Source organism: Medicago sativa, chromosome 2 (genome assembly GCF_051527215.1).
Source record: "Medicago sativa cultivar Bolivia chromosome 2, Bolivia_mono, whole genome shotgun sequence".
Lineage (NCBI taxonomy): Eukaryota > Viridiplantae > Streptophyta > Magnoliopsida > Fabales > Fabaceae > Medicago > Medicago sativa.
The window spans coordinates 45578938-45605905 of NC_140750.1; the positions used below are offsets into that span (position 1 = coordinate 45578938).

The 26968-nt window shown below is 31.4% G+C and overlaps 1 long non-coding RNA gene across 1 annotated transcript in view; it reads right to left on the bottom strand.

Moving 5' to 3' along the window:
• Positions 1-9938: 9938 nt before the first annotated feature.
• The window catches only part of LOC146946881 (uncharacterized), a 113427-nt gene continuing 96397 nt past the window's right edge, over positions 9939-26968 (bottom strand). Inside the window, exon 4 of the long non-coding RNA XR_015026843.1 lies at positions 9939-10098. This is a non-coding gene — a long non-coding RNA (uncharacterized LOC146946881). The remainder of the gene's footprint in view (positions 10099-26968) is intronic.

A 26968-nucleotide genomic window follows, 5' to 3' on the forward strand; every position in this document is an offset into this window, starting at 1 on the left:
TTCTCATTTATCATTTTCGTAACCATAAATGCTAAAACCTCATTTTTGCGACAAGAGTCATCGAGAAACAATATGATAGGAGAGAAAAAACATGTGTTCAATTTACCAAATTTAAAAACAAAATAGGTTCAAATATCATGTTTCGCATAAAGGGATATAGAGGGACAAGTTCAACCTTCATATTTATCAAACTTCTAACCATATAGGCTAAAATCTCGTTTTCGCGACAATGAACATTCCAATACTTTCATTTTACCGAATATGAAACCAAATAGGTTCACATATCATGTTTTGCATCAAGGACCATCGAGGGTTCAACCTTCATATTTATCAAACTTGTAACGATATTAGCTAAAATTTCGTTTTCGCAGCAAGGATCATCTCATTACTTTCTATTTACATAATTTAAAACCAAATAGGTTCAATATTATGTTACGCATCAAAGGACATCGAGGGACAAATTCATCCTTCATATTTATCAAACTTCTAACCATATAGGCTAAAATCTCATTTTTGTGACAAGGGTCATTCCAATACACTTTCATTTTACCGAATACAAAACCAAATAGTTTCATATATCATATTTTGCATCAAGGGACATCGAGGGACAAGTTCAACCTTTATCAAACTTCAAACCATATAGGCTAAAATCTCATTTTCGCCTCATGTTTCGCATCAAGGGACAAGTTCAAACTTCTCATTTATCAAACTTGTAGGCATATATACCAAAATCAAATTTTCGCGACATGGGTCATTCCAATACTTTTATATTACCGAATTTAAAATCAAATATGTCCAAATATCAAGTTTTAAATCAAGGGAAGTTGAGGGACAAGTTCAACCTTCATATTTATCAAAATTGTAACCATATAGTCTAAAATCTCGTTTTCGCAACAAGGGACATTCCAATACCTTCATTTTACCGAATACGAAACCAAATAGGTTCACATATCATGTTTCGCGTCAAGGGACATCGAGGGACATGGTCAAACTTAAAAATTGTCAAACCTTTAAGCATATAAGCTAAAATCTCGTTTTTGCAATAAGGGTCATGCCATTACTTTCTGTTACCAAATTTAAAACCAAATAGGTTCACATATTATGTTACGCATCAAAGGACATCGAGGGACAAATTCAACCTTCATATTTATCAAACTTTTAATCATATAGGCTACAATCCCATTTTCACGACAAGGGTCATTTCAAGACTTTCATTTTACCTTATTTAAAACAAAATAGGTTCACATATCATTTTTCAAATCAAGGGACAAGTTCAATCTTCTCATTTATCAAACTTGTAACCATTCTCTTTTTTGCGACAAGGGTCATTCCAATACTTTCATTTTACCAAATACAAAAACAAATAGGTTCACATATCATGTTTCACATCAAGCGACATCAAGAGATAATTTCAAACTTCCCATTTATCAAACTTTGTAACCACATAGGCTAAAATCTCGTTTTTGTGACAAGGGTCATCCCAATACTTTATATTTACCGAGGGGCAAGTTCAAACTTCCAATTTATCAAACATGAAACCATTTAAGCTAAAATCTGTTTTTCGCGGCAAACAGAAGACATAACTCAATAAAATAAAAAGAAAAAAACTCCAAAGTTATAAACTCAAAAGACAATCGATAAAAAAAATAAACAAAACATACGAAAGAGATTATACTTTGACGACAAAATTCAATATCTAAAAAAACTAAAACAAATGGTAAAAGATGAATAAAGAGAGATGTTGTGGTGATTAAAGAAATTAAATTTACAAGTGTTACAAGACTAACCTTGAGAGAACTGCATATTTAACGATTGATCCATTAATCAAGAAGCTTCGTATTTCTTCCCATTTAATCAAATATCACATTTTAGCGTCAACTGTCATCGAAACAAAATATTAACTTTCCTATTTATCAAATTTATATTAAACTAAAATCATTTTCGGTTTGAGGATCATTGAACCACATTTTCATACTTCCAGTTTAGCAAAATCCAAACAAACTCAGCTTAAAAATCATATTTCGCATCAAGGGACATCGAGGTACAAGTTCAACCTTCTCATTTATCATTTTCGTAACCATAAATGCTAAAACCTCATTTTTGCGACAAGAGTCATCGAGAAACAATATGATAGGAGAGAAAAAACATGTGTTCAATTTACCAAATTTAAAAACAAAATAGGTTCAAATATCATGTTTCGCATAAAGGGATATAGAGGGACAAGTTCAACCTTCATATTTATCAAACTTCTAACCATATAGGCTAAAATCTCGTTTTCGCGACAATGAACATTCCAATACTTTCATTTTACCGAATATGAAACCAAATAGGTTCACATATCATATTTTGCATCAAGGGCCATCGAGGGTTCAACCTTCATATTTATCAAACTTGTAACGATATTCGCTAAAATTTCCTTTTCACAGCAAGGATCATCTCATTACTTTCTATTTACATAATTTAAAACCAAATATGTTCAATATTATGTTACGCATCAAAGGACATCGAGGGACAAATTCAACCTTCATATTTATCAAACTTCTAACCATATACGCTAAAATCTCATTTTTGTGACAAGGGTCATTCCAATACACTTTCATTTTACCGAATACAAAACCAAATAGTTTCATATATCATATTTTGCATCAAGGGACATCGAGGGACAAGTTCAACCTTTATCAAACTTCAAACCATATAGGCTAAAATCTCATTTTCGCCTCATGTTTCGCATCAAGGGACAAGTTCAAACTTCTCATTTATCAAACTTGTAGGCATATATACCAAAATCAAATTTTCGCGACATGGGTCATTCCAATACTTTTATATTACCGAATTTAAAATCAAATATGTCCAAATATCAAGTTTTAAATCAAGGGAAGTTGAGGGACAAGTTCAACCTTCATATTTATCAAAATTGTAACCATATAGTCTAAAATCTCGTTTTCGCAACAAGGGACATTCCAATACCTTCATTTTACCGAATACGAAACCAAATAGGTTCACATATCATGTTTCGCGTCAAGGGACATCGAGGGACATGGTCAAACTTAAAAATTGTCAAACCTTTAAGCATATAAGCTAAAATCTCGTTTTTGCAATAAGGGTCATGCCATTACTTTCTGTTACCAAATTTAAAACCAAATAGGTTCACATATTATGTTACGCATCAAAGGACATCGAGGGACAAATTCAACCTTCATATTTATCAAACTTTTAATCATATAGGCTACAATCTCATTTTCACGACAAGGGTCATTTCAAGACTTTCATTTTACCTTATTTAAAACAAAATAGGTTCACATATCATTTTTCAAATCAAGGGACAAGTTCAATCTTCTCATTTATCAAACTTGTAACCATTCTCTTTTTTGCGACAAGGGTCATTCCAATACTTTCATTTTACCAAATACAAAAACAAATAGGTTCACATATCATGTTTCACATCAAGCGACATCAAGAGATAATTTCAAACTTCCCATTTATCAAACTTTGTAACCATATAGGCTAAAATCTCGTTTTTGTGACAAGGGTCATCCCAATACTTTATATTTACCGAGGGATAAGTTCAAATTTCCAATTTATCAAACATGAAACCATTTAAGCTAAAATCTGTTTTTCGCGGCAAACAGAAGACATAACTCAATAAAATAAAAAGAAAATAACTCCAAAGTTATAAACTCAAAAGACAATCGATAAAAAAAATAAACAAAACATACGAAAGAGATTATACTTTGACGGCAAAATTCAATATCTAAAAAAACTAAAACAAATGGTAAAAGATGAATAAAGAGAGATGTTGTGGTGATTAAAGAAATTAAATTTACAAGTGTTACAAGACTAACCTTGAGAGAACTGCATATTTAACGATTGATTCATCAATCAAGAAGCTTCGTATTTCTTCCCATTTAATCAAATATCACATTTTAGCGTCAACTGTCATCGAAACAAAATATTAACTTTCCTATTTATCAAATTTATATTAAACTAAAATCATTTTCGGTTTGAGGATCATTGAACCACATTTTCATACTTCCAGTTTAGCAAAATCCAAACAAACTCAGCTTAAAAATCATATTTCGCATCAAGGGACATCGAGGTACAAGTTCAACCTTCTCATTTATCATTTTCGTAACCATAAATGCTAAAACCTCATTTTTGCGACAAGAGTCATCGAGAAACAATATGATAGGAGAGAAAAAACATGTGTTCAATTTACCAAATTTAAAAACAAAATAGGTTCAAATATCATGTTTCGCATAAAGGGATATAGAGGGACAAGTTCAACCTTCATATTTATCAAACTTCTAACCATATAGGCTAAAATCTCGTTTTCGCGACAATGAACATTCCAATACTTTCATTTTACCGAATATGAAACCAAATAGGTTCACATATCATGTTTTGCATCAAGGACCATCGAGGGTTCAACCTTCATATTTATCAAACTTGTAACGATATTAGCTAAAATTTCGTTTTCGCAGCAAGGATCATCTCATTACTTTCTATTTACATAATTTAAAACCAAATAGGTTCAATATTATGTTACGCATCAAAGGACATCGAGGGACAAATTCATCCTTCATATTTATCAAACTTCTAACCATATAGGCTAAAATCTCATTTTTGTGACAAGGGTCATTCCAATACACTTTCATTTTACCGAATACAAAACCAAATAGTTTCATATATCATATTTTGCATCAAGGGACATCGAGGGACAAGTTCAACCTTTATCAAACTTCAAACCATATAGGCTAAAATCTCATTTTCGCCTCATGTTTCGCATCAAGGGACAAGTTCAAACTTCTCATTTATCAAACTTGTAGGCATATATACCAAAATCAAATTTTCGCGACATGGGTCATTCCAATACTTTTATATTACCGAATTTAAAATCAAATATGTCCAAATATCAAGTTTTAAATCAAGGGAAGTTGAGGGACAAGTTCAACCTTCATATTTATCAAAATTGTAACCATATAGTCTAAAATCTCGTTTTCGCAACAAGGGACATTCCAATACCTTCATTTTACCGAATACGAAACCAAATAGGTTCACATATCATGTTTCGCGTCAAGGGACATCGAGGGACATGGTCAAACTTAAAAATTGTCAAACCTTTAAGCATATAAGCTAAAATCTCGTTTTTGCAATAAGGGTCATGCCATTACTTTCTGTTACCAAATTTAAAACCAAATAGGTTCACATATTATGTTACGCATCAAAGGACATCGAGGGACAAATTCAACCTTCATATTTATCAAACTTTTAATCATATAGGCTACAATCTCATTTTCACGACAAGGGTCATTTCAAGACTTTCATTTTACCTTATTTAAAACAAAATAGGTTCACATATCATTTTTCAAATCAAGGGACAAGTTCAATCTTCTCATTTATCAAACTTGTAACCATTCTCTTTTTTGCGACAAGGGTCATTCCAATACTTTCATTTTACCAAATACAAAAACAAATAGGTTCACATATCATGTTTCACATCAAGCGACATCAAGAGATAATTTCAAACTTCCCATTTATCAAACTTTGTAACCATATAGGCTAAAATCTCGTTTTTGTGACAAGGGTCATCCCAATACTTTATATTTACCGAGGGATAAGTTCAAACTTCCAATTTATCAAACATGAAACCATTTAAGCTAAAATCTGTTTTTCGCGGCAAACAGAAGACATAACTCAATAAAATAAAAAGAAAATAACTCCAAAGTTATAAACTCAAAAGACAATCGATAAAAAAAATAAACAAAACATACGAAAGAGATTATACTTTGACGGCAAAATTCAATATCTAAAAAAACTAAAACAAATGGTAAAAGATGAATAAAGAGAGATGTTGTGGTGATTAAAGAAATTAAATTTACAAGTGTTACAAGACTAACCTTGAGAGAACTGCATATTTAACGATTGATTCATCAATCAAGAAGCTTCGTATTTCTTCCCATTTAATCAAATATCACATTTTAGCGTCAACTGTCATCGAAACAAAATATTAACTTTCCTATTTATCAAATTTATATTAAACTAAAATCATTTTCGGTTTGAGGATCATTGAACCACATTTTCATACTTCCAGTTTAGCAAAATCCAAACAAACTCAGCTTAAAAATCATATTTCGCATCAAGGGACATCGAGGTACAAGTTCAACCTTCTCATTTATCATTTTCGTAACCATAAATGCTAAAACCTCATTTTTGCGACAAGAGTCATCGAGAAACAATATGATAGGAGAGAAAAAACATGTGTTCAATTTACCAAATTTAAAAACAAAATAGGTTCAAATATCATGTTTCGCATAAAGGGATATAGAGGGACAAGTTCAACCTTCATATTTATCAAACTTCTAACCATATAGGCTAAAATCTCGTTTTCGCGACAATGAACATTCCAATACTTTCATTTTACCGAATATGAAACCAAATAGGTTCACATATCATGTTTTGCATCAAGGACCATCGAGGGTTCAACCTTCATATTTATCAAACTTGTAACGATATTAGCTAAAATTTCGTTTTCGCAGCAAGGATCATCTCATTACTTTCTATTTACATAATTTAAAACCAAATAGGTTCAATATTATGTTACGCATCAAAGGACATCGAGGGACAAATTCATCCTTCATATTTATCAAACTTCTAACCATATAGGCTAAAATCTCATTTTTGTGACAAGGGTCATTCCAATACACTTTCATTTTACCGAATACAAAACCAAATAGTTTCATATATCATATTTTGCATCAAGGGACATCGAGGGACAAGTTCAACCTTTATCAAACTTCAAACCATATAGGCTAAAATCTCATTTTCGCCTCATGTTTCGCATCAAGGGACAAGTTCAAACTTCTCATTTATCAAACTTGTAGGCATATATACCAAAATCAAATTTTCGCGACATGGGTCATTCCAATACTTTTATATTACCGAATTTAAAATCAAATATGTCCAAATATCAAGTTTTAAATCAAGGGAAGTTGAGGGACAAGTTCAACCTTCATATTTATCAAAATTGTAACCATATAGTCTAAAATCTCGTTTTCGCAACAAGGGACATTCCAATACCTTCATTTTACCGAATACGAAACCAAATAGGTTCACATATCATGTTTCGCGTCAAGGGACATCGAGGGACATGGTCAAACTTAAAAATTGTCAAACCTTTAAGCATATAAGCTAAAATCTCGTTTTTGCAATAAGGGTCATGCCATTACTTTCTGTTACCAAATTTAAAACCAAATAGGTTCACATATTATGTTACGCATCAAAGGACATCGAGGGACAAATTCAACCTTCATATTTATCAAACTTTTAATCATATAGGCTACAATCCCATTTTCACGACAAGGGTCATTTCAAGACTTTCATTTTACCTTATTTAAAACAAAATAGGTTCACATATCATTTTTCAAATCAAGGGACAAGTTCAATCTTCTCATTTATCAAACTTGTAACCATTCTCTTTTTTGCGACAAGGGTCATTCCAATACTTTCATTTTACCAAATACAAAAACAAATAGGTTCACATATCATGTTTCACATCAAGCGACATCAAGAGATAATTTCAAACTTTCCATTTATCAAAATTTGTAACCATATAGGCTAAAATCTCGTTTTTGTGACAAGGGTCATCCCAATACTTTATATTTACCGAGGGACAAGTTCAAACTTCCAATTTATCAAACAAGTAACCATTTAAACTAAAATCTGTTTTTCGCGGCAAACAGAAGACATAACTCAATAAAATAAAAAGAAAAAAACTCCAAAGTTATAAACTCAAAAGACAATCGATAAAAAAAATAAACAAAACATACGAAAAAGATTATATTTTGACGACAAAATTCAATATCTAAAAAAACTAAAACAAATGGTAAAAGATGAATAAAGAGAGATGTTGTGGTGATTAAAGAAATTAAATTTACAAGTGTTACAAGACTAACCTTGAGAGAACTGCGTATTTAACGATTGATTAATCAATCAAGAAACTTCATATTTCTTCCCATTTAATCAAATATCACATTTTAGCGTCAACTGTCATCGAAACAAAATATTAACTTTCCTATTTATCAAATTTATATTAAACTAAAATCATTTTCGGTTTGAGGATCATTGAACCACATTTTCATACTTCCAGTTTAGCAAACTCCAAACAAACTCAACTTAAAAATCATATTTTGCATCAAGGGACATCGAGGTACAAGTTCAACCTTCTCATTTGTCATTTTCGTAACCATAAATGCTAAAACCTCATTTTTGCGACAAGAGTCATCGAGAAACAATATGATAGGAGAGAAAAAACATGTGTTCAATTTACCAAATTTAAAAACAAAATAGGTTCAAATATCATGTTTCGCATAAAGGGATATAGAGGGACAAGTTCAACCTTCATATTTATCAAACTTCTAACCATATAGGCTAAAATCTCGTTTTCGCGACAATGAACATTCCAATACTTTCATTTTACCGAATATGAAACCAAATAGGTTCACATATCATATTTTGCATCAAGGGCCATCGAGGGTTCAACCTTCATATTTATCAAACTTGTAACGATATTAGCTAAAATTTCCTTTTCGCAGCAAGGATCATCTCATTACTTTCTATTTACATAATTTAAAACCAAATATGTTCAATATTATGTTACGCATCAAAGGACATCGAGGGACAAATTCAACCTTCATATTTATCAAACTTCTAACCATATACGCTAAAATCTCATTTTTGTGACAAGGGTCATTCCAATACACTTTCATTTTACCGAATACAAAACCAAATAGTTTCATATATCATATTTTGCATCAAGGGACATCGAGGGACAAGTTCAACCTTTATCAAACTTCAAACCATATAGGCTAAAATCTCATTTTCGCCTCATGTTTCGCATCAAGGGACAAGTTCAAACTTCTCATTTATCAAACTTGTAGGCATATATACCAAAATCAAATTTTCGCGACATGGGTCATTCCAATACTTTTATATTACCGAATTTAAAATCAAATATGTCCAAATATCAAGTTTTAAATCAAGGGAAGTTGAGGGACAAGTTCAACCTTCATATTTATCAAAATTGTAACCATATAGTCTAAAATCTCGTTTTCGCAACAAGGGACATTCCAATACCTTCATTTTACCGAATACGAAACCAAATAGGTTCACATATCATGTTTCGCGTCAAGGGACATCGAGGGACATGGTCAAACTTAAAAATTGTCAAACCTTTAAGCATATAAGTTAAAATCTCGTTTTTGCAATAAGGGTCATGCCATTACTTTCTGTTACCAAATTTAAAACCAAATAGGTTCACATATTATGTTACGCATCAAAGGACATCGAGGGACAAATTCAACCTTCATATTTATCAAACTTTTAATCATATAGGCTACAATCTCATTTTCACGAGAAGGGTCATTTCAAGACTTTCATTTTACCTTATTTAAAACAAAATAGGTTCACATATCATTTTTCAAATCAAGGGACAAGTTCAATCTTCTCATTTATCAAACTTGTAACCATTCTCTTTTTTGCGACAAGGGTCATTCCAATACTTTCATTTTACCAAATACAAAAACAAATAGGTTCACATATCATGTTTCACATCAAGCGACATCAAGAGATAATTTCAAACTTCCCATTTATCAAACTTTGTAACCATATAGGCTAAAATCTCGTTTTTGTGACAAGGGTCATCCCAATACTTTATATTTACCGAGGGACAAATTCAAACTTCCAATTTATCAAACATGAAACCATTTAAGCTAAAATCTGTTTTTCGCGGCAAACAGAAGACATAACTCAATAAAATAAAAAGAAAAAAACTCCAAAGTTATAAACTCAAAAGACAATCGATAAAAAAAATAAACAAAACATACGAAAGAGATTATACTTTGACGACAAAATTCAATATCTAAAAAAACTAAAACAAATGGTAAAAGATGAATAAAGAGAGATGTTGTGGTGATTAAAGAAATTAAATTTACAAGTGTTACACGACTAACCTTGAGAGAACTGCTTATTTAACGATTGATCCATCAATCAAGAAGCTTCGTATTTCTTCCCATTTAATCAAATATCACATTTTCGCGTCAACTGTCATCGAAACAAAATATTAACTTTCCTATTTATCAAATTTATATTAAACTAAAATCATTTTCGGTTTGAGGATCATTGAACCACATTTTCATACTTCCAGTTTAGCAAACTCCAAACAAACTCAACTTAAAAATCATATTTTGCATCAAGGGACATCGAGGTACAAGTTCAACCTTCTCATTTGTCATTTTCGTAACCATAAATGCTAAAACCTCATTTTTGCGACAAGAGTCATCGAGAAACAATATGATAGGAGAGAAAAAACATGTGTTCAATTTACCAAATTTAAAAACAAAATAGGTTCAAATATCATGTTTCGCATAAAGGGATATAGAGGGACAAGTTCAACCTTCATATTTATCAAACTTCTAACCATATAGGCTAAAATCTCGTTTTCGCGACAATGAACATTCCAATACTTTCATTTTACCGAATATGAAACCAAATAGGTTCACATATCATATTTTGCATCAAGGGCCATCGAGGGTTCAACCTTCATATTTATCAAACTTGTAACGATATTAGCTAAAATTTCCTTTTCGCAGCAAGGATCATCTCATTACTTTCTATTTACATAATTTAAAACCAAATATGTTCAATATTATGTTACGCATCAAAGGACATCGAGGGACAAATTCAACCTTCATATTTATCAAACTTCTAACCATATACGCTAAAATCTCATTTTTGTGACAAGGGTCATTCCAATACACTTTCATTTTACCGAATACAAAACCAAATAGTTTCATATATCATATTTTGCATCAAGGGACATCGAGGGACAAGTTCAACCTTTATCAAACTTCAAACCATATAGGCTAAAATCTCATTTTCGCCTCATGTTTCGCATCAAGGGACAAGTTCAAACTTCTCATTTATCAAACTTGTAGGCATATATACCAAAATCAAATTTTCGCGACATGGGTCATTCCAATACTTTTATATTACCGAATTTAAAATCAAATATGTCCAAATATCAAGTTTTAAATCAAGGGAAGTTGAGGGACAAGTTCAACCTTCATATTTATCAAAATTGTAACCATATAGTCTAAAATCTCGTTTTCGCAACAAGGGACATTCCAATACCTTCATTTTACCGAATACGAAACCAAATAGGTTCACATATCATGTTTCGCGTCAAGGGACATCGAGGGACATGGTCAAACTTAAAAATTGTCAAACCTTTAAGCATATAAGTTAAAATCTCGTTTTTGCAATAAGGGTCATGCCATTACTTTCTGTTACCAAATTTAAAACCAAATAGGTTCACATATTATGTTACGCATCAAAGGACATCGAGGGACAAATTCAACCTTCATATTTATCAAACTTTTAATCATATAGGCTACAATCTCATTTTCACGAGAAGGGTCATTTCAAGACTTTCATTTTACCTTATTTAAAACAAAATAGGTTCACATATCATTTTTCAAATCAAGGGACAAGTTCAATCTTCTCATTTATCAAACTTGTAACCATTCTCTTTTTTGCGACAAGGGTCATTCCAATACTTTCATTTTACCAAATACAAAAACAAATAGGTTCACATATCATGTTTCACATCAAGCGACATCAAGAGATAATTTCAAACTTCCCATTTATCAAACTTTGTAACCATATAGGCTAAAATCTCGTTTTTGTGACAAGGGTCATCCCAATACTTTATATTTACCGAGGGACAAGTTCAAACTTCCAATTTATCAAACATGAAACCATTTAAGCTAAAATCTGTTTTTCGCGGCAAACAGAAGACATAACTCAATAAAATAAAAAGAAAAAAACTCCAAAGTTATAAACTCAAAAGACAATCGATAAAAAAAATAAACAAAACATACGAAAGAGATTATACTTTGACGACAAAATTCAATATCTAAAAAAACTAAAACAAATGGTAAAAGATGAATAAAGAGAGATGTTGTGGTGATTAAAGAAATTAAATTTACAAGTGTTACAAGACTAACCTTGAGAGAACTGCATATTTAACGATTGATCCATTAATCAAGAAGCTTCGTATTTCTTCCCATTTAATCAAATATCACATTTTAGCGTCAACTGTCATCGAAACAAAATATTAACTTCCCTATTTATCAAATTTATATTAAACTAAAATCATTTTCGGTTTGAGGATCATTGAACCACATTTTCATACTTCCAGTTTAGCAAACTCCAAACAAACTCAACTTAAAAATCATATTTTGCATCAAGGGACATCGAGGTACAAGTTCAACCTTCTCATTTGTCATTTTCGTAACCATAAATGCTAAAACCTCATTTTTGCGACAAGAGTCATCGAGAAACAATATGATAGGAGAGAAAAAACATGTGTTCAATTTACCAAATTTAAAAACAAAATAGGTTCAAATATCATGTTTCGCATAAAGGGATATAGAGGGACAAGTTCAACCTTCATATTTATCAAACTTCTAACCATATAGGCTAAAATCTCGTTTTCGCGACAATGAACATTCCAATACTTTCATTTTACCGAATATGAAACCAAATAGGTTCACATATCATATTTTGCATCAAGGGCCATCGAGGGTTCAACCTTCATATTTATCAAACTTGTAACGATATTAGCTAAAATTTCCTTTTCGCAGCAAGGATCATCTCATTACTTTCTATTTACATAATTTAAAACCAAATATGTTCAATATTATGTTACGCATCAAAGGACATCGAGGGACAAATTCAACCTTCATATTTATCAAACTTCTAACCATATACGCTAAAATCTCATTTTTGTGACAAGGGTCATTCCAATACACTTTCATTTTACCGAATACAAAACCAAATAGTTTCATATATCATATTTTGCATCAAGGGACATCGAGGGACAAGTTCAACCTTTATCAAACTTCAAACCATATAGGCTAAAATCTCATTTTCGCCTCATGTTTCGCATCAAGGGACAAGTTCAAACTTCTCATTTATCAAACTTGTAGGCATATATACCAAAATCAAATTTTCGCGACATGGGTCATTCCAATACTTTTATATTACCGAATTTAAAATCAAATATGTCCAAATATCAAGTTTTAAATCAAGGGAAGTTGAGGGACAAGTTCAACCTTCATATTTATCAAAATTGTAACCATATAGTCTAAAATCTCGTTTTCGCAACAAGGGACATTCCAATACCTTCATTTTACCGAATACGAAACCAAATAGGTTCACATATCATGTTTCGCGTCAAGGGACATCGAGGGACATGGTCAAACTTAAAAATTGTCAAACCTTTAAGCATATAAGTTAAAATCTCGTTTTTGCAATAAGGGTCATGCCATTACTTTCTGTTACCAAATTTAAAACCAAGTAGGTTCACATATTATGTTACGCATCAAAGGACATCGAGGGACAAATTCAACCTTCATATTTATCAAACTTTTAATCATATAGGCTACAATCTCATTTTCACGAGAAGGGTCATTTCAAGACTTTCATTTTACCTTATTTAAAACAAAATAGGTTCACATATCATTTTTCAAATCAAGGGACAAGTTCAATCTTCTCATTTATCAAACTTGTAACCATTCTCTTTTTTGCGACAAGGGTCATTCCAATACTTTCATTTTACCAAATACAAAAACAAATAGGTTCACATATCATGTTTCACATCAAGCGACATCAAGAGATAATTTCAAACTTCCCATTTATCAAACTTTGTAACCATATAGGCTAAAATCTCGTTTTTGTGACAAGGGTCATCCCAATACTTTATATTTACCGAGGGACAAGTTCAAACTTCCAATTTATCAAACATGAAACCATTTAAGCTAAAATCTGTTTTTCGCGGCAAACAGAAGACATAACTCAATAAAATAAAAAGAAAAAAACTCCAAAGTTATAAACTCAAAAGACAATCGATAAAAAAAATAAACAAAACATACGAAAGAGATTATACTTTGACGACAAAATTCAATATCTAAAAAAACTAAAACAAATGGTAAAAGATGAATAAAGAGAGATGTTGTGGTGATTAAAGAAATTAAATTTACAAGTGTTACAAGACTAACCTTGAGAGAACTGCATATTTAACGATTGATCCATTAATCAAGAAGCTTCGTATTTCTTCCCATTTAATCAAATATCACATTTTAGCGTCAACTGTCATCGAAACAAAATATTAACTTCCCTATTTATCAAATTTATATTAAACTAAAATCATTTTCGGTTTGAGGATCATTGAACCACATTTTCATACTTCCAGTTTAGCAAAATCCAAACAAACTCAGCTTAAAAATCATATTTCGCATCAAGGGACATCGAGGTACAAGTTCAACCTTCTCATTTATCATTTTCGTAACCATAAATGCTAAAACCTCATTTTTGCGACAAGAGTCATCGAGAAACAATATGATAGGAGAGAAAAAACATGTGTTCAATTTACCAAATTTAAAAACAAAATAGGTTCAAATATCATGTTTCGCATAAAGGGATATAGAGGGACAAGTTCAACCTTCATATTTATCAAACTTCTAACCATATAGGCTAAAATCTCGTTTTCGCGACAATGAACATTCCAATACTTTCATTTTACCGAATATGAAACCAAATAGGTTCACATATCATGTTTTGCATCAAGGGCCATCGAGGGTTCAACCTTCATATTTATCAAACTTGTAACGATATTAGCTAAAATTTCGTTTTCGCAGCAAGGATCATCTCATTACTTTCTATTTACATAATTTAAAACCAAATATGTTCAATATTATGTTACGCATCAAAGGACATCGAGGGACAAATTCAACCTTCATATTTATCAAACTTCTAACCATATACGCTAAAATCTCATTTTTGTGACAAGGGTCATTCCAATACACTTTCATTTTACCGAATACAAAACCAAATAGTTTCATATATCATATTTTGCATCAAGGGACATCGAGGGACAAGTTCAACCTTTATCAAACTTCAAACCATATAGGCTAAAATCTCATTTTCGCCTCATGTTTCGCATCAAGGGACAAGTTCAAACTTCTCATTTATCAAACTTGTAGGCATATATACCAAAATCAAATTTTCGCGACATGGGTCATTCCAATACTTTTATATTACCGAATTTAAAATCAAATATGTCCAAATATCAAGTTTTAAATCAAGGGAAGTTGAGGGACAAGTTCAACCTTCATATTTATCAAAATTGTAACCATATAGTCTAAAATCTTGTTTTCGCAACAAGGGACATTCCAATACCTTCATTTTACCGAATACGAAACCAAATAGGTTCACATATCATGTTTCGCGTCAAGGGACATCGAGGGACATGGTCAAACTTAAAAATTGTCAAACCTTTAAGCATATAAGCTAAAATCTCGTTTTTGCAATAAGGGTCATGCCATTACTTTCTGTTACCAAATTTAAAACCAAATAGGTTCACATATTATGTTACGCATCAAAGGACATCGAGGGACAAATTCAACCTTCATATTTATCAAACTTTTAATCATATAGGCTACAATCTCATTTTCACGACAAGGGTCATTTCAAGACTTTCATTTTACCTTATTTAAAACAAAATAGGTTCACATATCATTTTTCAAATCAAGGGACAAGTTCAATCTTCTCATTTATCAAACTTGTAACCATTCTCTTTTTTGCGACAAGGGTCATTCCAATACTTTCATTTTACCAAATACAAAAACAAATAGGTTCACATATCATGTTTCACATCAAGCGACATCAAGAGATAATTTCAAACTTCCCATTTATCAAACTTTGTAACCATATAGGCTAAAATCTCGTTTTTGTGACAAGGGTCATCCCAATACTTTATATTTACCGAGGGACAAGTTCAAACATCCAATTTATCAAACATGAAACCATTTAAGCTAAAATCTGTTTTTCGCGGCAAACAGAAGACATAACTCAATAAAATAAAAAGAAAAAAACTCCAAAGTTATAAACTCAAAAGACAATCGATAAAAAAAATAAACAAAACATACGGAAGAGATTATACTTTGACGACAAAATTCAATATCTAAAAAAACTAAAACAAATGGTAAAAGATGAATAAAGAGAGATGTTGTGGTGATTAAAGAAATTAAATTTACAAGTGTTACAAGACTAACCTTGAGAGAACTGCATATTTAACGATTGATCCATTAATCAAGAAGCTTCGTATTTCTTCCCATTTAATCAAATATCACATTTTAGCGTCAACTGTCATCGAAACAAAATATTAACTTTCCTATTTATCAAATTTATATTAAACTAAAATCATTTTCGGTTTGAGGATCATTGAACCACATTTTCATACTTCCAGTTTAGCAAAATCCAAACAAACTCAGCTTAAAAATCATATTTCGCATCAAGGGACATCGAGGTACAAGTTCAACCTTCTCATTTATCATTTTCGTAACCATAAATGCTAAAACCTCATTTTTGCGACAAGAGTCATCGAGAAACAATATGATAGGAGAGAAAAAACATGTGTTCAATTTACCAAATTTAAAAACAAAATAGGTTCAAATATCATGTTTCGCATAAAGGGATATAGAGGGACAAGTTCAACCTTCATATTTATCAAACTTCTAACCATATAGGCTAAAATCTCGTTTTCGCGACAATGAACATTCCAATACTTTCATTTTACCGAATATGAAACCAAATAGGTTCACATATCATGTTTTGCATCAAGGGCCATCGAGGGTTCAACCTTCATATTTATCAAACTTGTAACGATATTAGCTAAAATTTCGTTTTCGCAGCAAGGATCATCTCATTACTTTCTATTTACATAATTTAAAACCAAATATGTTCAATATTATGTTACGCATCAAAGGACATCGAGGGACAAATTTAACCTTCATATTTATCAAACTTCTAACCATATACGCTAAAATCTCATTTTTGTGACAAGGGTCATTCCAATACACTTTCATTTTACCGAATACAAAACCAAATAGTTTCATATATCATATTTTGCATCAAGGGACATCGAGGGACAAGTTCAACCTTTATCAAACTTCAAACCATATAGGCTAAAATCTCATTTTCGCCTCATGTTTCGCATCAAGGGACAAGTTCAAACTTCTCATTTATCAAACTTGTAGGCATATATACCAAAATCAAATTTTCGCGACATGGGTCATTCCAATACTTTTATATTACCGAATTTAAAATCAAATATGTCCAAATATCAAGTTTTAAATCAAGGGAAGTTGAGGGACAAGTTCAACCTTCATATTTATCAAAATTGTAACCATATAGTCTAAAATCTCGTTTTCGCAACAAGGGACATTCCAATACCTTCATTTTACCGAATACGAAACCAAATAGGTTCACATATCATGTTTCGCGTCAAGGGACATCGAGGGACATGGTCAAACTTAAAAATTGTCAAACCTTTAAGCATATAAGCTAAAATCTCGTTTTTGCAATAAGGGTCATGCCATTACTTTCTGTTACCAAATTTAAAACCAAATAGGTTCACATATTATGTTACGCATCAAAGGACATCGAGGGACAAATTCAACCTTCATATTTATCAAACTTTTAATCATATAGGCTACAATCTCATTTTCACGAGAAGGGTCATTTCAAGACTTTCATTTTACCTTATTTAAAACAAAATAGGTTCACATATCATTTTTCAAATCAAGGGACAAGTTCAATCTTCTCATTTATCAAACTTGTAACCATTCTCTTTTTTGCGACAAGGGTCATTCCAATACTTTCATTTTACCAAATACAAAAACAAATAGGTTCACATATCATGTTTCACATCAAGCGACATCAAGAGATAATTTCAAACTTCCCATTTATCAAACTTTGTAACCATATAGGCTAAAATCTCGTTTTTGTGACAAGGGTCATCCCAATACTTTATATTTACCGAGGGACAAGTTCAAACATCCAATTTATCAAACATGAAACCATTTAAGCTAAAATCTGTTTTTCGCGGCAAACAGAAGACATAACTCAATAAAATAAAAAGAAAAAAACTCCAAAGTTATAAACTCAAAAGACAATCGATAAAAAAAATAAACAAAACATACGAAAGAGATTATACTTTGACGACAAAATTCAATATCTAAAAAAACTAAAACAAATGGTAAAAGATGAATAAAGAGAGATGTTGTGGTGATTAAAGAAATTAAATTTACAAGTGTTACAAGACTAACCTTGAGAGAACTGCATATTTAACGATTGATCCATTAATCAAGAAGCTTCGTATTTCTTCCCATTTAATCAAATATCACATTTTAGCGTCAACTGTCATCGAAACAAAATATTAACTTTCCTATTTATCAAATTTATATTAAACTAAAATCATTTTCGGTTTGAGGATCATTGAACCACATTTTCATACTTCCAGTTTAGCAAAATCCAAACAAACTCAGCTTAAAAATCATATTTCGCATCAAGGGACATCGAGGTACAAGTTCAACCTTCTCATTTATCATTTTCGTAACCATAAATGCTAAAACCTCATTTTTGCGACAAGAGTCATCGAGAAACAATATGATAGGAGAGAAAAAACATGTGTTCAATTTACCAAATTTAAAAACAAAATAGGTTCAAATATCATGTTTCGCATAAAGGGATATAGAGGGACAAGTTCAACCTTCATATTTATCAAACTTCTAACCATATAGGCTAAAATCTCGTTTTCGCGACAATGAACATTCCAATACTTTCATTTTACCGAATATGAAACCAAATAGGTTCACATATCATGTTTTGCATCAAGGGCCATCGAGGGTTCAACCTTCATATTTATCAAACTTGTAACGATATTAGCTAAAATTTCGTTTTCGCAGCAAGGATCATCTCATTACTTTCTATTTACATAATTTAAAACCAAATATGTTCAATATTATGTTACGCATCAAAGGACATCGAGGGACAAATTCAACCTTCATATTTATCAAACTTCTAACCATATACGCTAAAATCTCATTTTTGTGACAAGGGTCATTCCAATACACTTTCATTTTACCGAATACAAAACCAAATAGTTTCATATATCATATTTTGCATCAAGGGACATCGAGGGACAAGTTCAACCTTTATCAAACTTCAAACCATATAGGCTAAAATCTCATTTTCGCCTCATGTTTCGCATCAAGGGACAAGTTCAAACTTCTCATTTATCAAACTTGTAGGCATATATACCAAAATCAAATTTTCGCGACATGGGTCATTCCAATACTTTTATATTACCGAATTTAAAATCAAATATGTCCAAATATCAAGTTTTAAATCAAGGGAAGTTGAGGGACAAGTTCAACCTTCATATTTATCAAAATTGTAACCATATAGTCTAAAATCTCGTTTTCGCAACAAGGGACATTCCAATACCTTCATTTTACCGAATACGAAACCAAATAGGTTCACATATCATGTTTCGCGTCAAGGGACATCGAGGGACATGGTCAAACTTAAAAATTGTCAAACCTTTAAGCATATAAGCTAAAATCTCGTTTTTGCAATAAGGGTCATGCCATTACTTTCTGTTACCAAATTTAAAACCAAACAGGTTCACATATTATGTTACGCATCAAAGGACATCGAGGGACAAATTCAACCTTCATATTTATCAAACTTTTAATCATATAGGCTACAATCTCATTTTCACGAGAAGGGTCATTTCAAGACTTTCATTTTACCTTATTTAAAACAAAATAGGTTCACATATCATTTTTCAAATCAAGGGACAAGTTCAATCTTCTCATTTATCAAACTTGTAACCATTCTCTTTTTTGCGACAAGGGTCATTCCAATACTTTCATTTTACCAAATACAAAAACAAATAGGTTCATATATCATGTTTCACATCAAGCGACATCAAGAGACAATTTCAAACTTCCCATTTATCAAACTTTGTAACCATATAGGCTAAAATCTCGTTTTTGTGACAAGGGTCATCCCAATACTTTATATTTACCGAGGGACAAGTTCAAACTTCCAATTTATCAAACATGAAACCATTTAAGCTAAAATCTGTTTTTCGCGGCAAACAGAAGACATAACTCAATAAAATAAAAAGAAAAAAACTCCAAAGTTATAAACTCAAAAGACAATCGATAAAAAAAATAAACAAAACATACGAAAGAGATTATACTTTGACGACAAAATTCAATATCTAAAAAAACTAAAACAAATGGTAAAAGATGAATAAAGAGAGATCTTGTGGTGATTAAAGAAATTAAATTTACAAGTGTTACAAGACTAACCTTGAGAGAACTGCATATTTAACGATTGATCCATTAATCAAGAAGCTTCGTATTTCTTCCCATTTAATCAAATATCACATTTTAGCGTCAACTGTCATCGAAACAAAATATTAACTTTCCTATTTATCAAATTTATATTAAACTAAAATCATTTTCGGTTTGAGGATCATTGAACCACATTTTCATACTTCCAGTTTAGCAAAATCCAAACAAACTCAGCTTAAAAATCATATTTCGCATCAAGGGACATCGAGGTACAAGTTCAACCTTCTCATTTATCATTTTCGTAACCATAAATGCTAAAACCTCATTTTTGCGACAAGAGTCATCGAGAAACAATATGATAGAAGAGAAAAAACATGTGTTCAATTTACCAAATTTAAAAACAAAATAGGTTCAAATATCATGTTTCGCATAAAGGGATATAGAGGGACAAGTTCAACCTTCATATTTATCAAACTTCTAACCATATAGGCTAAAATCTCGTTTTCGCGACAATGAACATTCCAATACTTTCATTTTACCGAATATGAAACCAAATAGGTTCACATATCATGTTTTGCATCAAGGGTCATCGAGGGTTCAACCTTCATATTTATCAAACTTGTAACGATATTAGCTAAAATTTCGTTTTCGCAGCAAGGATCATCTCATTACTTTCTATTTACATAATTTAAAACCAAATAGGTTCAATATTATGTTACGCATCAAAGGACATCGAGGGACAAATTCATCCTTCATATTTATCAAACTTCTAACCATATAGGCTAAAATCTCATTTTTGTGACAAGGGTCATTCCAATACACTTTCATTTTACCGAATACAAAACCAAATAGTTTCATATATCATATTTTGCATCAAGGGACATCGAGGGACAAGTTCAACCTTTATCAAACTTCAAACCATATAGGCTAAAATCTCATTTTCGCCTCATGTTTCGCATCAAGGGACAAGTTCAAACTTCTCATTTATCAAACTTGTAGGCATATATACCAAAATCAAATTTTCGCGACATGGGTCATTCCAATACTTTTATATTACCGAATTTAAAATCAAATATGTCCAAATATCAAGTTTTAAATCAAGGGAAGTTGAGGGACAAGTTCAACCTTCATATTTATCAAAATTGTAACCATATAGTCTAAAATCTCGTTTTCGCAACAAGGGACATTCCAATACCTTCATTTTACCGAATACGAAACCAAATAGGTTCACATATCATGTTTCGCGTCAAGGGACATCGAGGGACATGGTCAAACTTAAAAATTGTCAAACCTTTAAGCATATAAGCTAAAATCTCGTTTTTGCAATAAGGGTCATGCCATTACTTTCTGTTACCAAATTTAAAACCAAATAGGTTCACATATTATGTTACGCATCAAAGGACATCGAGGGACAAATTCAACCTTCATATTTATCAAACTTTTAATCATATAGGCTACAATCTCATTTTCACGAGAAGGGTCATTTCAAGACTTTCATTTTACCTTATTTAAAACAAAATATGTTCACATATCATTTTTCAAATCAAGGGACAAGTTCAATCTTCTCATTTATCAAACTTGTAACCATTCTCTTTTTTGCGACAAGGGTCATTCCAATACTTTCATTTTACCAAATACAAAAACAAATAGGTTCACATATCATGTTTCACATCAAGCGACATCAAGAGACAATTTCAAACTTCCCATTTATCAAACTTTGTAACCATATAGGCTAAAATCTCGTTTTTGTGACAAGGGTCATCCCAATACTTTATATTTACCGAGGGACAAGTTCAAACTTCCAATTTATCAAACATGAAACCATTTAAGCTAAAATCTGTTTTTCGCGGCAAACAGAAGACATAACTCAATAAAATAAAAAGAAAAAAACTCCAAAGTTATAAACTCAAAAGACAATCGATAAAAAAAATAAACAAAACATACGAAAGAGATTATACTTTGACGACAAAATTCAATATCTAAAAAAACTAAAACAAATGGTAAAAGATGAATAAAGAGAGATCTTGTGGTGATTAAAGAAATTAAATTTACAAGTGTTACAAGACTAACCTTGAGAGAACTGCATATTTAACGATTGATCCATTAATCAAGAAGCTTCGTATTTCTTCCCATTTAATCAAATATCACATTTTAGCGTCAACTGTCATCGAAACAAAATATTAACTTTCCTATTTATCAAATTTATATTAAACTAAAATCATTTTCGGTTTGAGGATCATTGAACCACATTTTCATACTTCCAGTTTAGCAAAATCCAAACAAACTCAGCTTAAAAATCATATTTCGCATCAAGGGACATCGAGGTACAAGTTCAACCTTCTCATTTATCATTTTCGTAACCATAAATGCTAAAACCTCATTTTTGCGACAAGAGTCATCGAGAAACAATATGATAGAAGAGAAAAAACATGTGTTCAATTTACCAAATTTAAAAACAAAATAGGTTCAAATATCATGTTTCGCATAAAGGGATATAGAGGGACAAGTTCAACCTTCATATTTATCAAACTTCTAACCATATAGGCTAAAATCTCGTTTTCGCGACAATGAACATTCCAATACTTTCATTTTACCGAATATGAAACCAAATAGGTTCACATATCATGTTTTGCATCAAGGGTCATCGAGGGTTCAACCTTCATATTTATCAAACTTGTAACGATATTAGCTAAAATTTCGTTTTCGCAGCAAGGATCATCTCATTACTTTCTATTTACATAATTTAAAACCAAATAGGTTCAATATTATGTTACGCATCAAAGGACATCGAGGGACAAATTCATCCTTCATATTTATCAAACTTCTAACCATATAGGCTAAAATCTCATTTTTGTGACAAGGGTCATTCCAATACACTTTCATTTTACCGAATACAAAACCAAATAGTTTCATATATCATATTTTGCATCAAGGGACATCGAGGGACAAGTTCAACCTTTATCAAACTTCAAACCATATAGGCTAAAATCTCATTTTCGCCTCATGTTTCGCATCAAGGGACAAGTTCAAACTTCTCATTTATCAAACTTGTAGGCATATATACCAAAATCAAATTTTCGCGACATGGGTCATTCCAATACTTTTATATTACCGAATTTAAAATCAAATATGTCCAAATATCAAGTTTTAAATCAAGGGAAGTTGAGGGACAAGTTCAACCTTCATATTTATCAAAATTGTAACCATATAGTCTAAAATCTCGTTTTCGCAACAAGGGACATTCCAATACCTTCATTTTACCGAATACGAAACCAAATAGGTTCACATATCATGTTTCGCGTCAAGGGACATCGAGGGACATGGTCAAACTTAAAAATTGTCAAACCTTTAAGCATATAAGCTAAAATCTCGTTTTTGCAATAAGGGTCATGCCATTACTTTCTGTTACCAAATTTAAAACCAAATAGGTTCACATATTATGTTACGCATCAAAGGACATCGAGGGACAAATTCAACCTTCATATTTATCAAACTTTTAATCATATAGGCTACAATCTCATTTTCACGAGAAGGGTCATTTCAAGACTTTCATTTTACCTTATTTAAAACAAAATATGTTCACATATCATTTTTCAAATCAAGGGACAAGTTCAATCTTCTCATTTATCAAACTTGTAACCATTCTCTTTTTTGCGACAAGGGTCATTCCAATACTTTCATTTTACCAAATACAAAAACAAATAGGTTCACATATCATGTTTCACATCAAGCGACATCAAGAGACAATTTCAAACTTCCCATTTATCAAACTTTGTAACCATATAGGCTAAAATCTCGTTTTTGTGACAAGGGTCATCCCAATACTTTATATTTACCGAGGGACAAGTTCAAACTTCCAATTTATCAAACATGAAACCATTTAAGCTAAAATCTGTTTTTCGCGGCAAACAGAAGACATAACTCAATAAAATAAAAAGAAAAAAACTCCAAAGTTATAAACTCAAAAGACAATCGATAAAAAAAATAAACAAAACATACGAAAGAGATTATACTTTGACGACAAAATTCAATATCTAAAAAAACTAAAACAAATGGTAAAAGATGAATAAAGAGAGATCTTGTGGTGATTAAAGAAATTAAATTTACAAGTGTTACAAGACTAACCTTGAGAGAACTGCATATTTAACGATTGATCCATTAATCAAGAAGCTTCGTATTTCTTCCCATTTAATCAAATATCACATTTTAGCGTCAACTGTCATCGAAACAAAATATTAACTTTCCTATTTATCAAATTTATATTAAACTAAAATCATTTTCGGTTTGAGGATCATTGAACCACATTTTCATACTTCCAGTTTAGCAAAATCCAAACAAACTCAGCTTAAAAATCATATTTCGCATCAAGGGACATCGAGGTACAAGTTCAACCTTCTCATTTATCATTTTCGTAACCATAAATGCTAAAACCTCATTTTTGCGACAAGAGTCATCGAGAAACAATATGATAGAAGAGAAAAAACATGTGTTCAATTTACCAAATTTAAAAACAAAATAGGTTCAAATATCATGTTTCGCATAAAGGGATATAGAGGGACAAGTTCAACCTTCATATTTATCAAACTTCTAACCATATAGGCTAAAATCTCGTTTTCGCGACAATGAACATTCCAATACTTTCATTTTACCGAATATGAAACCAAATAGGTTCACATATCATGTTTTGCATCAAGGGTCATCGAGGGTTCAACCTTCATATTTATCAAACTTGTAACGATATTAGCTAAAATTTCGTTTTCGCAGCAAGGATCATCTCATTACTTTCTATTTACATAATTTAAAACCAAATAGGTTCAATATTATGTTACGCATCAAAGGACATCGAGGGACAAATTCATCCTTCATATTTATCAAACTTCTAACCATATAGGCTAAAATCTCATTTTTGTGACAAGGGTCATTCCAATACACTTTCATTTTACCGAATACAAAACCAAATAGTTTCATATATCATATTTTGCATCAAGGGACATCGAGGGACAAGTTCAACCTTTATCAAACTTCAAACCATATAGGCTAAAATCTCATTTTCGCCTCATGTTTCGCATCAAGGGACAAGTTCAAACTTCTCATTTATCAAACTTGTAGGCATATATACCAAAATCAAATTTTCGCGACATGGGTCATTCCAATACTTTTATATTACCGAATTTAAAATCAAATATGTCCAAATATCAAGTTTTAAATCAAGGGAAGTTGAGGGACAAGTTCAACCTTCATATTTATCAAAATTGTAACCATATAGTCTAAAATCTCGTTTTCGCAACAAGGGACATTCCAATACCTTCATTTTACCGAATACGAAACCAAATAGGTTCACATATCATGTTTCGCGTCAAGGGACATCGAGGGACATGGTCAAACTTAAAAATTGTCAAACCTTTAAGCATATAAGCTAAAATCTCGTTTTTGCAATAAGGGTCATGCCATTACTTTCTGTTACCAAATTTAAAACCAAATAGGTTCACATATTATGTTACGCATCAAAGGACATCGAGGGACAAATTCAACCTTCATATTTATCAAACTTTTAATCATATAGGCTACAATCTCATTTTCACGAGAAGGGTCATTTCAAGACTTTCATTTTACCTTATTTAAAACAAAATAGGTTCACATATCATTTCTCAAATCAAGGGACAAGTTCAATCTTCTCATTTATCAAACTTGTAACCATTCTCTTTTTTGCGACAAGGGTCATTCCAATACTTTCATTTTACCAAATACAAAAACAAATAGGTTCACATATCATGTTTCACATCAAGCGACATCAAGAGATAATTTCAAACTTCCCATTTATCAAACTTTGTAACCATATAGGCTAAAATCTCGTTTTTGTGACAAGGGTCATCCCAATACTTTATATTTACCGAGGGGCAAGTTCAAACTTCCAATTTATCAAACATGAAACCATTTAAGCTAAAATCTGTTTTTCGCGGCAAACAGAAGACATAACTCAATAAAATAAAAAGAAAAAAACTCCAAAGTTATAAACTCAAAAGACAATCGATAAAAAAAATAAACAAAACATACGAAAGAGATTATACTTTGACGACAAAATTCAATATCTAAAAAAACTAAAACAAATGGTAAAAGATGAATAAAGAGAGATGTTGTGGTGATTAAAGAAATTAAATTTACAAGTGTTACAAGACTAACCTTGAGAGAACTGCATATTTAACGATTGATCCATTAATCAAGAAGCTTCGTATTTCTTCCCATTTAATCAAATATCACATTTTAGCGTCAACTGTCATCGAAACAAAATATTAACTTTCCTATTTATCAAATTTATATTAAACTAAAATCATTTTCGGTTTGAGGATCATTGAACCACATTTTCATACTTCCAGTTTAGCAAAATCCAAACAAACTCAGCTTAAAAATCATATTTCGCATCAAGGGACATCGAGGTACAAGTTCAACCTTCTCATTTATCATTTTCGTAACCATAAATGCTAAAACCTCATTTTTGCGACAAGAGTCATCGAGAAACAATATGATAGGAGAGAAAAAACATGTGTTCAATTTACCAAATTTAAAAACAAAATAGGTTCAAATATCATGTTTCGCATAAAGGGATATAGAGGGACAAGTTCAACCTTCATATTTATCAAACTTCTAACCATATAGGCTAAAATCTCGTTTTCGCGACAATGAACATTCCAATACTTTCATTT